This window comes from Loxodonta africana, chromosome 3 (assembly GCF_030014295.1).
Source record: "Loxodonta africana isolate mLoxAfr1 chromosome 3, mLoxAfr1.hap2, whole genome shotgun sequence".
Classification (NCBI taxonomy): Eukaryota; Metazoa; Chordata; class Mammalia; order Proboscidea; family Elephantidae; genus Loxodonta; species Loxodonta africana.
Genome location: NC_087344.1, coordinates 43406384 through 43419164, shown reverse-complemented (window position 1 = coordinate 43419164; position 12781 = coordinate 43406384).

Sequence of the window (12781 nt, the reverse complement as noted above, 5' to 3'; positions counted from 1 at the left end):
TCCACTTTTTTGGCTATTGTAAGTAGCGCTGATATGAGCATTTGTGTACGGATTTTTGGATGAGGCAAATCCTTTCAATTCTTTTGGGTATATACCTAGGAATGGAATTGCTGGGTCATGTGATAACTCTATGTTTAAACTATTGAGGAACTGCCAGACTTTTTCCACCGTATCTGCACCAATTTACAGTTCCATCAGAAATACATGAGGGTTCTAATTTTTCTACATCCTTATCAACACTTACTATTGTCTGTCCTTTTTATTATAGCCATCCTTGTGAGTGTAGGGGTCCTGGTGGCGCAGTGGTTAAGAGCTACAGCTGCTAACCAAAAGGTTGGCAGTTCGAATCCACCAGCGGCTCCTTGGAAACCCTATGGGACAGTTCTACTCTGTCCTATAGGGTAGGAGGTGGAAATCAACTCAACAGCAAAGGGTTTGGTTTGGTTTGTGAGTGTGAAGTGGTATCTCATTGTGGTTCTGATTTACAGTTCCCTGATGGTTAATGATATTGAGCCCCTTCTGACCGATTGGCCATTTGTATATCTTCGTTGCAGAAGCATTTACTTAAGTCCTTTGGCCATTTTTAAATTGGGTTGTTTGTCTTTTTGTTGTTGAGTTGTAAGAATTCTTTCTATAGTCTGGATACTATCGGATGTATGACTTGCAAACATTTTCTCCCATTCTGTGGGTTGTCTTTTTACCTATTTTTTTTCTTTTGTTGTTTGCGCTTTTGGTGTCATACTTAAGAAATTATCGCCTAATCCAATGAAGATTTTCACCTGTTTTCTAAGAGTTTTATAGTGTGGCTCATAAATTTAGGTCCTTCCATTTTGAGTTAGTTTTCATATAAGGTGTGAGTTAGGGGTCCAATTTCATTCTTTTGAATGTGAATATTCAGTTATCTCAGCACCATTTATTGAAAAGATCCGATCTCTTTTTCATCGAAGTTTTAACAACTATCACCAGATCAACTTAAAAACGGTGGCAGTTTTAGAGAATGTGCTCAAAGGCTGTGGCCAGCTCCGGCACCCCACCCACCCCCAGCTGTGTTTTTTGTTATCATTAAGCAAACAGCCTTTATTGTGCAGTCAGAGCTGTCAAAATTGTTGCCTTATTTGAGCTTAAACCCCAGCTAGGTCTGGGAAAAACTGAGCCCCCAAGCCAGTATTGAACCTTCCATCTGTCTGCTAATGTGGGCCCAGGACACATAGCCAGGACATACTATGCCTGAGGGTTATGGGGTTAGAAAGGTGACCCCCAGTTCCTCCCCAGCCTTATGCTAGTACAGCTTCCGCCTCCACTGGTATGACCCTGAGGGGTCCCTTCGTCCACCATCCTAGGGCCAAAGTCAGGGCCTGGACTAGGGTGAGGAAGAGAGGCACCAAGGGGGCAAATGTAAGGAGGCATTCATTCTCACTAGTGCTGGCCCTGGTCAGGGTGCTCATCTTTGCTACTCTTCAGTTGGACAGTCCACCACCCATCTCTCAGTTTGTTGTACTATGGTGGCTTGTGTGTTGCTATGACGCTGGAAGCTACACCATCAGTATTTCATATGCCAGCAGGTAGCTCATGGTGGACAGGTTTCAGCAGAGCTTCTACACTAAGAGGCTAGGAACAAAGGCCTGGTGGCCTATTTCTGGAAATTAACCAACGAAAACCTTATGGATCACTACAGAACTTTGTCTAGTTCACTTGCTTTGGACACATCAACAGGAAAGATCAATCCCTGAAGGAGGACATCAGGTTTGGTGAAGTAGAGGGTGTGGAAGACCCTTGGTGAGATGAACTGGCACAATAGTCGCAGTGATGGATTCGAACATGATGGAGATTGTGAAGATGACACAGGACCAGGCAACATTTTGTTCTGTTGTATGTAAAGTTGCTATGAGTTGGAGTCGACTCAGGACAGTTATTTACCTGATTGGGCGGTAGGTAAATTGGGACCTGGGTGGAGCAGTTCACGCAGGAGCATGCCTTCAGCAGCAGGGGGCGCTGTGGGAGCTTCCCCGAGCTTTCAGTGGCTTCATCCTGCTTGCTGGCCCTGCTTGGCTGGCTTTGCCCTCTGGCCCTTCTCTCCAGCCCCAGGGACAGTTGACTGACATGGTTTGCCCTCTGAGCTCCCTATATCCTGTGGCTCACGGAGGCTCGGAGCCAGGGGGAAGCCAGCCCAAGCTCTGGACAACGTTTGGTGAGGTGAATGGAGCTGTCATTGGATAAAGGGAAATTCCTGGACAGCGAGTCCTTGTCAACACCTCTTCTATCACCGCAGATGCTATAGCATGGTGTGGAGGACCTGCCCTGTGGAGGCAGTCACAGCACACACAGGGGGCAGGGAAGGGAGACCACCTCCTTGGCTTCCTTTGGTTTTAGACCTCTTAGGAAGTGCCTTTCTCCCTCAAATCTTTTATGTGTTGAGGACTTATCAAGGAACAAAGGGAAAGAGAAGGAAACTGAGTTAAAGAAGGAAGAAATGGCATGTCTCCCTGCCCTCTCCACTTGGCCACCCTTTCTGTGCTGACCGTAAAACCAGACTCCGGGGTCTTAAAACAATGGGTCTCCTCTTGCCTCCTCCACCTGCTTGTAAACAAAGCAGCACTGCAGGTGCTGAGCTGGGCCTGTCCTCCAGCACAGCTGTGTTTGACATTGCCAGCCACTTGCCAGAAAAACAAGCAAAAGAGGGCTTGGAATGGGACTTCCTGAGACCAGCCTGGCACTCTGAAAATGAGCAGGGCCAAGGTAGCCACCCAGTAAGCTCACAAGTCCATATGTACCTGCTTTGAAGGACACCAGCAGATTCAATGCAAAGTAACTGACTTGGATGCTGCTGTGGTCAGACCAGGGTACCTGGGTGGCTCAAATGTTTTGCTCTCAACTGCTAACCTAAAGGTTGGCTGTTTGTGCCCACCCAGAGTCTCTACAGAAGAAAGGCCTAGCAATCTATTTCCATAAAGATTATAGCCAAGAAAACTCTATGGAGCAGTTCTACTCTGTAACATAGAAGGCTGTCAATAGTTGGAATCCACTTGACAAAAACAAGTTTGGTTTTTTCTTTTTTGGATGTCCAGACCATGGAGTTCCTGAGTGTTGCAAAAGGTTAAGGCACTCAGCTGCTAACCAAATAGTTGGCCGTTCGAGTCCACCCAGAGGAGCCTTGGAAAAAACGCCCGGCAATTTACTTCCGAAAAATCAGCCACTGAAAACCCTGTGGAGCACAGTTTTACCCTGACACATGGAGGGCTGCCATGAGTTGGAACTGACCTCATGGCAGCTGATTTTGATGGTTGTCAGCTTCTGGTAGGTGCCCTGTGCTAGCTTCTGTCCCCACCTGAGTAACAGCACCTGTTTCTAGAGGTGCTCTGGGGTCAGATTTCTGGGCTTGAAAGCTGGCTCTGCCCCAGTGCTATTTTGGGTTCTTATTCCATTCAGAGGGTGTCAGTGACCCAACACAGGGCAGGGCCCTGGTCTTTTTGCTGCCCTATCTGGGGAAGAACACAGAGGAGATGAGGGAGGGAAGTAATCGGATCCTTATTCTTTTCTCTTGGTCATCCTGTTCATGGCTTTTCCCTGCTTTTGTGGAATGTTTGGCCTCATCTGCCAACATCGAATCAATCCTGTTAGCCTCCAAAGAGGCTAAAGTACTTGGCAGAAAGAACCTGTGATGTTAAAAGGCCCTTGTAAATCTCTGGCCAGGGGCTCTGTTACTGTTGTTGTGTGCCACCAGTGGATTCCAACTCACAGCGACCCTATGTGACAGAGTAGAACTTCCCCAGAGAGTTTCCCAGTCTGTAGTCTTTACAGGAGCAGATTGCCAGGTCTTTTCTCCTGCAGAGAGAACCACTGCTGGGTTTGAACTGCCAACCTGTCAGTTAGCAGCTGAATGCTTAATCATTGCATCACCAGGGCTCCTTAGGGCTCCTATAAGCCCTGGATATATCAGCAACAGAGAAATAGGAATCCTGGGGCAAAAAACAGACAAAGGCTGAAAAAGCAAAGGCTTGGCCTACCCTTCTCTGACTGCAGTGAAGACTGTGTATTGGGGGGCTCTCAGCATGGATGTGGCCCCCTCCTCCTGAAATAAAAGTTCCCTCCATCAGTAGTGGATCACATTGATGAGCACAGAACTGATGTCTCCCCAACAAGCCACCCCGATTCAAGTGACCCAGAAGCATAGAGCCTTTGTATAGAAATTAACTACTGACCTCAAGTGTTTGAGTCACCAATGTTATGCCCTTGCCTGTTGAGCATCCTTTGTCCTAACCAATCCCTGCAAAATAACAGTGCATTTACTACATTTCCTTGCCAGAACCTGAATCCCATGGACATGGTGGGGGTGGGGTGGGGACTCCATTAGGTGGTTGGTGTTCAACGTTTGGGAGAGCAGAATCCCTCAGGAACCAAACACAGGCCAGGGACATGTCCTCAGACAGCACAGGAGACCTTTGGATTTGGCTCTTGCCAAATACAATGTCTGTCACACACAAGCCAGCAGAGCAGCTGCCGTTTTTGACATCTACAGGGCTGCCAGGAATTCACCCAGAGACAGTCACAGACCAGCCCTTCACTCAACTTTCCTCTCTTGGTAAGGGATCTCTTTTTCTTTTTAAACCGCTTTGATGACTAAGGTGCACCTGAACCAAGCTATGATATTTGCAACTACCTCCTATGCATGTGAAGGCTGGACAACGAATAAAGAACACCGAAGAAGAATTGACACATTGGAATTATGGTGTTGGCAAAGAATATTGAATGTATCATGGACCTCCAGAAGAAAGAACAAATCTGTCTCAGAGGAAGTACAGCCAGAGTGCTCCTTAGAAGTTAGGATAGCGAGACTTCATCTCAAATACTTTGGACATGTCGTCAGGAAGAATTAATCCCTGGAGAAAGCATCATGCTTGGTAAAGTGGAAAGTCAGCGAAAAAGAGGAGGACCCTCAATTTGATGGACTAACACAGTGGCTACAACAACGGGCTCAAGGTACCTACTGTCTAAGCTGGAGAGGATTAACTAGTAAGCAAGATATACACAGGCTTACAATAAACAAAGCACCAAAAAAAAAAACAAAAAAACAAACCTGTTACCCTTGAGTCAATTCCAACTCATAGTGACCCTACAGGACAGAGTGGAATTGCCCCATAGAGTTTCCAAGGGGCACCTGGTGGATTTGAACTGCCACCCTTTTGGTTAGTGGCTGTAGCTCTTAACCACTACACCACCAGGGTTTCCGAACAAAGCACACACGGGCTTAACTGTGTTTACTTACTAATCTGTAGTGCGCAATTTCAGATGTGGTTAAAAAACAGGTGAAATTGTGCACTACCGATTAGTAAATAAGCACAAATAAGCAGTGTGTACCTTGTTTATTGGGTAATGTATCCCTGATTGGGAAACCCTGGTGGCGTAGTGGTTAAGTGCTACGGCTACTAACTAAAGGGTCAGCAGTTCAAATCCGCTAGGCACTCCTTGGAAACTCTATGGGACAGTTCTACTCTGTCCTATAAGTTCGCTCTGAGTCGGAATCAACTTGACCGCACTGGGTTTTTTTTTTTTTTTTGTATCCCTGATTGTGAAGATGACGTAGGACTAGGCAAGGTTTCGTATTGTTGTATACAGAGTCACTGTGAGTAGGAGCTGACTGGATGGCACCGAACGTGAAGAAACATCCATGGTATAACAAAACTGTTTATACATACGATGGGATATTACTCAGCCATAAAGAGAAATGAAGCTGTGATATATGCTATCAAACCACAAAACCCAACCTGTTGCCGCTGAGTTGTTTCTAACTCGTGGTGACCCCATGTGTTTCAGAGTAGAACTGTGTTCCACAGGGTTTTCAATGGCTGTGATCTTTAGAAAGTAGATCTCCAGGTCTACGACATGTATAAACTTTGAAAGTAGTATGTTAAGTGAAATAAGTCAGTCACAAAAGGACAACTATCGTATGATCCTGTTGTTGTTAGATGCCGTTGAGTCGGTTTCAACTCACAGAGACCCTACGTACAGCAGAGTGAAGCACTGCCCAGTCCTGCGCCATCCTCACAATCCTTGTTATACTTGAGCCTATTGTTGCAGCCACTGTGTCAGTCCATCTTGTTGAGGGTCTTCCTCTTTTTCACTAACCCTCTGCTTTATCAGGGACTGATTCCTCCTGATAACATGTCCAAAGTATGTGAGACGAAGTCTTGCCATCCTCTCTTCTAAGGAGCATTCTGGCTGCACATCTTCCAAGACAAATTTGTTCCTTCTTTTGGCAGCCCATGGTATATTCAATATTCTTTGCCAACACCATCATTTAAAGTCATCCTACTTACATGAAATAGGCAAATGTATAGAGACAAAAGCTTATTAGTGGTTACCAGGGGTGGGAGGGAGGGAAAAATGAAAGCGGGGGGCGATATTACTTAAGGAGTACTGAGTTTCTGTTAATGGTGGTGGAATAATTTGGAAATGGATAGTGGTGATGGATGTACCCAAGTGAATGCAATCAATGCTGCTGAATAGTACATAATGTTGAGTTGGCAAATGTTTTGTTATGTATAAATATATTTTTGCTTTTTTTTTATTGTGCTTTAGTTGAAGGTTTACAGAGTAAATTCATTTCCCATTAAACAATTAATACACATATTGTTTTGTGACATTGGTTGCTAAGCCCATGACATGTCAACACTCTCCTCTTCTTGACCTTGGGTTCCGCATTTCCATTCTTCCAGCTTTCCTGTCCTCTCCTGCCTTCTAGTTCTTGCCCCTGGGCTGGTGTGCCCATTTAGTCTCCTACACATGGCTAAGCTACATGTATCATTGTTTGTTTTATGGGTCTGTCTAACCTTTGGCTGAAGGGAGTTGTGTATATTTTTATCACAATAAAACAGTGAAAGAAAATAATGAGAGCATGCATGATTCAAAGTTTCTGAAGTTTGACACATGGTTTCTCTGAGGTGGTAGATGGAAGCTTCCATTTCACTTGTCTCTGCTTAATTATCTCCTTTCTAGTAGAATGAAGAGCCCACAGGGTAACTGAGAGGATGCAGGAGGAAAGGCACAGAAAGCATTTAGGCTCTGTTGTGGCTTCAGGGCTTCCTGGAGTGAATTTGATCCAAAGGAGAAAACGACAGCAAAGCAGAGCCCATGTGCTCTTCTGTTCCTCCCTTCATCCTCTTGTTATTGAGAACCTGTTCTGTGCCAGGACCTAGTGAGGTGCTGGATTTCAAAGGTGAACACAGCTTCAAGGAGCAGAAATGAGCTGAGGCCATTACTAGTGGAGGTATCAAGAGAGGGCATGGTTTTGCGGTCCTTGTGGTTCAGAATCTCTCACTTGCAAGAGTAGTGACCAATTCGATGTGACTTCAACAAAAATGGGGTACACTGGCATGTGGCTTTAGGCATGGCTGGGTCCAGAGGTGGAAACAATGTCATCAGGACTCAGTATCTCTTCATCTCTCAGCTGCGATGTCCTCTGCATAGGTTTTGTTCCCAGGCAGACTCTCCAGCCTTGGCAGCCCCCAATGCCTGTATATGTTTAGCTCGTCAGCTCTAGCTTCTTTTTCCCAACTGTTCCAGCAAAAATTCTGAGCCTGACTTTCATTGGCTAGAATTGGGTCACATGCCCATCTTTCAACCAATCACTGTGGCCAAGGGGATGAAATCATTGATTGGCTAGGCCTGGGTCACATGCTTACCCCTGGTTTCTGAAGGCAGGCCAGCCTTACCCCAAAGGAAAACCCACATGTGGCAATCAGAAAAAGGATGAACGGTTGTTGTTGGCTGCCATGGAGTCAGTTTTTGGCTCATGATGACCCCATGTGACAGAGTAGAACTACCCCATATGATTTTCTAGGCTGTAATTTTTATGGGAGCAGATAGCCCGGTCTTCTTCCTGGGGAATCACTGGGTAGGTTCAAACTACCAACCTTTCAGTTAGCAGCCGAGCACTTAACCATTGCCCCAGATGATAAGTAGGCAAAAATATACGAGAGGCTCTCTCTCCAAGCTGTGATTCCTGCCACCAATTGACTGTGTGACTTTGGCCAGGTCACTTAACTTCTCTGAGCCTCAGCTGGAAACAAAACTGGTTTCAGTCTTAATGGTCTCCTTTATAGAAACAGGGAATGGGACAGGCCTGTTCTGGGGCTCCCATAGTATTTGAGTCATTGATTAGAATAGATTACACAGTGATTTATTAAGAATTCAGTTGCTTTGCCTTTCTAAGTAGAGAATAGAGAAAAAGAAAGGAAAACAATCATTCTGGCAAAGTCAGCGACTCGAGGTTTGCTCTCCTTACCTTCCTTAAAAGCTTTTGGCAAAGGAAAGGGGGCATGGAACTCCAGTGAGGAGCAGTACCAGTTCAAGGGCACAGGCAGGAGCAGGTGGCCATGTTGAGGTCCTGACCTATCTTAATTTGTGTTGGAACCATAAATTCTCCCTCTGGAGCCTGAGGGTGGTTGGGGCTGACTGCGGAAGGGGGTACAGCACCTCTGTCTGGCCCTCTGCTCCTGCTGTGATGGCTTGAGCAAAGGAGGGTATACTTTTTTTGCAGCATCTGGGCTAGGTGGCATGTTGATTTTGGGGAGCCACCCACAACGGGAGCCCCAAGCCCAGCTCTGTGAGGCAGCCACATGCCTTGGAGCCCTGAGGGAGCTCTTAGAGCTCAGCCTGTGGGGCGCTGTTATCTGATCTATTTGTGGATGACCTTCCTCTGCATCTGCACCAGTCACCTGCCTGGTTTTACTTGGTCCAGCAGAGTGGGGATGACCCGTCACTCCTTCTGTTCCTGGTGACTCCCAGCTGGTTTGCCTAAAGCTATGACTAAAGCCCCAAATGGAAGCAACCACTTTCCTCAGTCTCTCCCTTTTCTTTCTGGCAATACTTGTAGGAGGCTTCTTTGCTGTTAGGCTTATTACAAGCTTCTACAGAGCTCTATGGCACAGTGGGTAGGAGTTCAGTTGCTAACCAGTTCAGCAGTTCGAATTTACCAGCTGCTTCTTGGAAACCCTATGGGGCAGTTATACCTTGTCCTATAGGGTCACTATGAATCTGGATTCACTCAATGCAATGTTTTTTTTTTTTTTTTTTTTAGAGAGCTTTATAAGGAGCCCTTCTAATGCAACAGTTAAGTGCTCAGCTACTAATCGAAAGGTTAGAGGTTCAACCTACCCAGAAGCTCCACGGGAGAAAGACCTCGTGATCTGCTCTTGTAAAGATTACAGGCTAGGAAACCCTATGGGGCAGTTCTACTCTGTAACACATGGGGTCACCATGAGTCAGAATCATCTCAATGGCACTCAACAGCAACACAGAGCTTTATACTCAAACTAAAAAAGAAATTTTTGTTGTACAGACATGAGTCACCATGTTATGATATAAAAATGGAAAAGAAAATGTGTAGTGATAGTAACCATTGTTCATTAAGAGAAAAAACTGGCTACCCCTCTATTTCCAGTCACTCAAGCGTCCTCCCTCCACTGAACTCTGCATCTGCTCCTGGAGCGCTGCCCACTAGAGGGCTCAACCCTTGGTCCCACTGATTGTTGGGCTTTGTGACCAACTTCACTGTCTTCCATCTGTTACCTCCCACCAACCTTCTGTCACCTGAGTCATCAGCCCATAGTATGTGTATGGGGGAGGGGTGCGAGGCAGTGGCTCCCTCCCTGGAACACCAACGTGTGAAAGTCAGAGCTGGGACCAAGTTGTTCCGAACCCAGTGCAGCAACAAGGATGACATACATTTGTTCAGGCCTTTGCAGGGCAATAAGCCCACTCACTACATTACCTGTTTCTACTTGTCCCACTAGCATTCATGGGTACAGCAGTCAAGAAATCAAATGATATTGAATTGGGCAATCTGCTGCAAAGGACCTCTTCAAAGCTTTAAAAAACAAAGATGTCACTTCGATGACTAAGGCGTGCCTGACCCAAACTCTTGTTTTTTCAATTGTCTTATCCAAAACTAAAAACCAAACTCGTTGCTGTCGAATTGATTCCGACTCATAGTGACCCTATAGGAGAGAGTAGAACTGCCCCACAGAGTTTCCAAGGAGCGCTTGGTGGATTTCATCTGCCAGCCTTTTTGTTAGCAGCTATAGCACTTAACCACTACACCACCAAATTGTCCCATATGCATGGGAAATATGGGCAATGAAAAAAGAGAAGACGGAAGAATTGATGTGTTTGAGTTTGAATTGTGGTATTGGAAAATAATATTGAATATACAGTGGACTGCCAAAAGAACAAACAAATCAGTCTTAGACGAAATACAACCAGAATGCTCCTTAGAAGCAAAGACAGTGAGACTTTGCCTCACTTACCTTGGACACATCATCAGGAAAGACCAGTTGCTAGAAAAGGACATTATGGTTGATAAAGCAGAGGGCCAGCAAAAATGAGAGAAACCCTCAATGAGATAGATTGACACATAAACAGAAATAACAGACTCAAACATACCAATGATCATGAAGATGGTGCAGGACAGAAGAATGTTTCATTTTTGCTGTACATAAGGTGGCCTTGAGTTGGAGCTGACTTAACGGCAACTAACCACAACAGTAGTTGTCGCAACCGTATCACGGCTTACTATCATTTCTGCTTCTTTTTTATCGAGGATTGGCTGAAGGAATTGTATGTGGAAGAAGGGAGTAAGAGACGAGAGAACTGGACTTGCAGCCAAGTGGTGAGCATAGATTGAGAGAAGAGAAGAGGGCTGAGGATTGAGCCTGGGCATTCTAACATTTGGAGCCTGGAAGACTGAAGAGGTAGCAGTCACCTAAATTTTCCCCTAGTTTTAAATATTTTTGTTATATTTTACTTTGGGGTCCCTGGGTGGTGCAAACGGTAAAGCACTCGACAACTAGCTGAAAGGTTGGTAGTTCAAACCCACTCAGAAGCACTTTGGAAGAGAGACCTGGTGATCTGCTCCCAAAAAGTCACAGCCTTGAAACCCCTGTGAAACAATTCTACTCTGCACACATGAGTTTGCCATGAGTTGGAATCGACTTGACGGCATCTAAAAACAACAATAACAATATTTAACTCCACAAGTAATTTAAGGTTTATTTTCTGTGCAGTGAGAGTAAGGTTCTATATTGATTCCCCCACCCTCCACCCCCGATAGTCACAGCAGACAGATATTTTATTTGGAAAGACCCTTCCTGGCCCAACCCCTGACTTGATAATTACTGATTAACCACTCTGCCCTGCATCCATGTCTTCACTGACAAAATTGCAGTACTGGACCGAAGTAATTCAAGGTGACCTATTCAAATCTGTTCCCTCAAAAGTTCAGTGGAGCCTACTTACCAACCTCAAAGGAATGTTATGTGAGTGATGAAATGTAAAGCATTATGGGTTTGCTAAATCCAAAGTGATACTATGCTCCCGAGAAAAAGATCTTGCATAGGTGAGGAACAAATGTTTGTATGATGGCCTAATCATTATAGATAGCTTTGGCATTCTTATCATTTTTTTAGTAAATGAAAAGTTTTGAATTTTGAGTTAAGATGTGAATGAAGGAATCATTTTCTCTTTTGGGCATGCTTCAAAAATCGCCTGTGTCCCTCTGTAACGGAGGGGTTGACAGAGGGCCTACGGGCCAGAATCCCAACAATCTGGCTAACATATCCCTACGCCCACCCCCAGTGCGGGAACAGCCCTATAAACATTAAGTGCATATTACTTTTTTGAGTGATTTATTGCATTTTTGGGATCTCTTCAGGATTTTTGTGCTTTCAGTTAGTTTCATTAGAAACAAAATATTTTACTATGAAAAATATCTTTTGATTTTTTTTTCCATTTCTTCAGCTTTTTTCTTTATACGAAGACTCTCATTAATGTGCATTAATGACAGGGAGCTACAAATTAGAGTACTGATTTCTGAGATTTAAAATGAGGGAAAAATTAGTCAAAAATCAGTCTACCAAGGTCCATGGGTGGCACAAACGGTTTGCTCTCAGCTGGTAACCAAAAGGTTGGTGGCTCTAACCCACCCAGTGGCACTGAGAAAGAAAGGCCTGACAATCTGATTTGGTAAAGATCACAGCTAAGAAAACCCTATGGAGCTCAGTTCTACGCAGTGACACTTGGGGTCTCCTAAGTCACAAATCAACAACAAAAACAAAAAATCAACACAAAATCAATTTACCATACTATAAGCGTCTATCACATTTATTTTGAGGAGGTAGTAGTTATTTATTTTGGAGCCCTGGTGGTGAAGTGGTTAAGAGCTCAGGCTGTTAACCAAAAGGTCGGCAGTTCAAATCAAGCAGCTGCTCCTTGGAAACACTTTGAGGCAGTTCTCCTCTGTCCTATAGGATCTCTATGAGTCAGAATCAACTTGACAGTAACGGGTTTTGGTAATTATTTGGTGTAAGGACATATGGAAGGGTATCTGGTTACAGCAGTGATGTATTTGTGATCTAAAGGCCCCATGCCTTGAATCAGGTCATTAGAGACAAATAATGGCGACACAAAGACAGTTGCGAATTATTTGTAAATCAGCCAAGTTAGGAATCAGCCAAATCATCCCATAAAGACTTTAACCTTTTAGATAAGCACAGTTAAATAATGAACTGTAAAATGAAGATGAACATAATACATAATGATCATAATATACAGTCTTAACAGTCTTGGCATTCATCACGAAACCTGTAACTCCTTTGACAGTGTGAAAGGCTGTTTTGGACTCAGACCAAAATTATGTAATTAAACTGATACTTTACTAGATACAACACAAGAATGAACTACTTTTTATTCCTCCAGGGTATAAAGAGAATACTTAAGTAGGGATCTG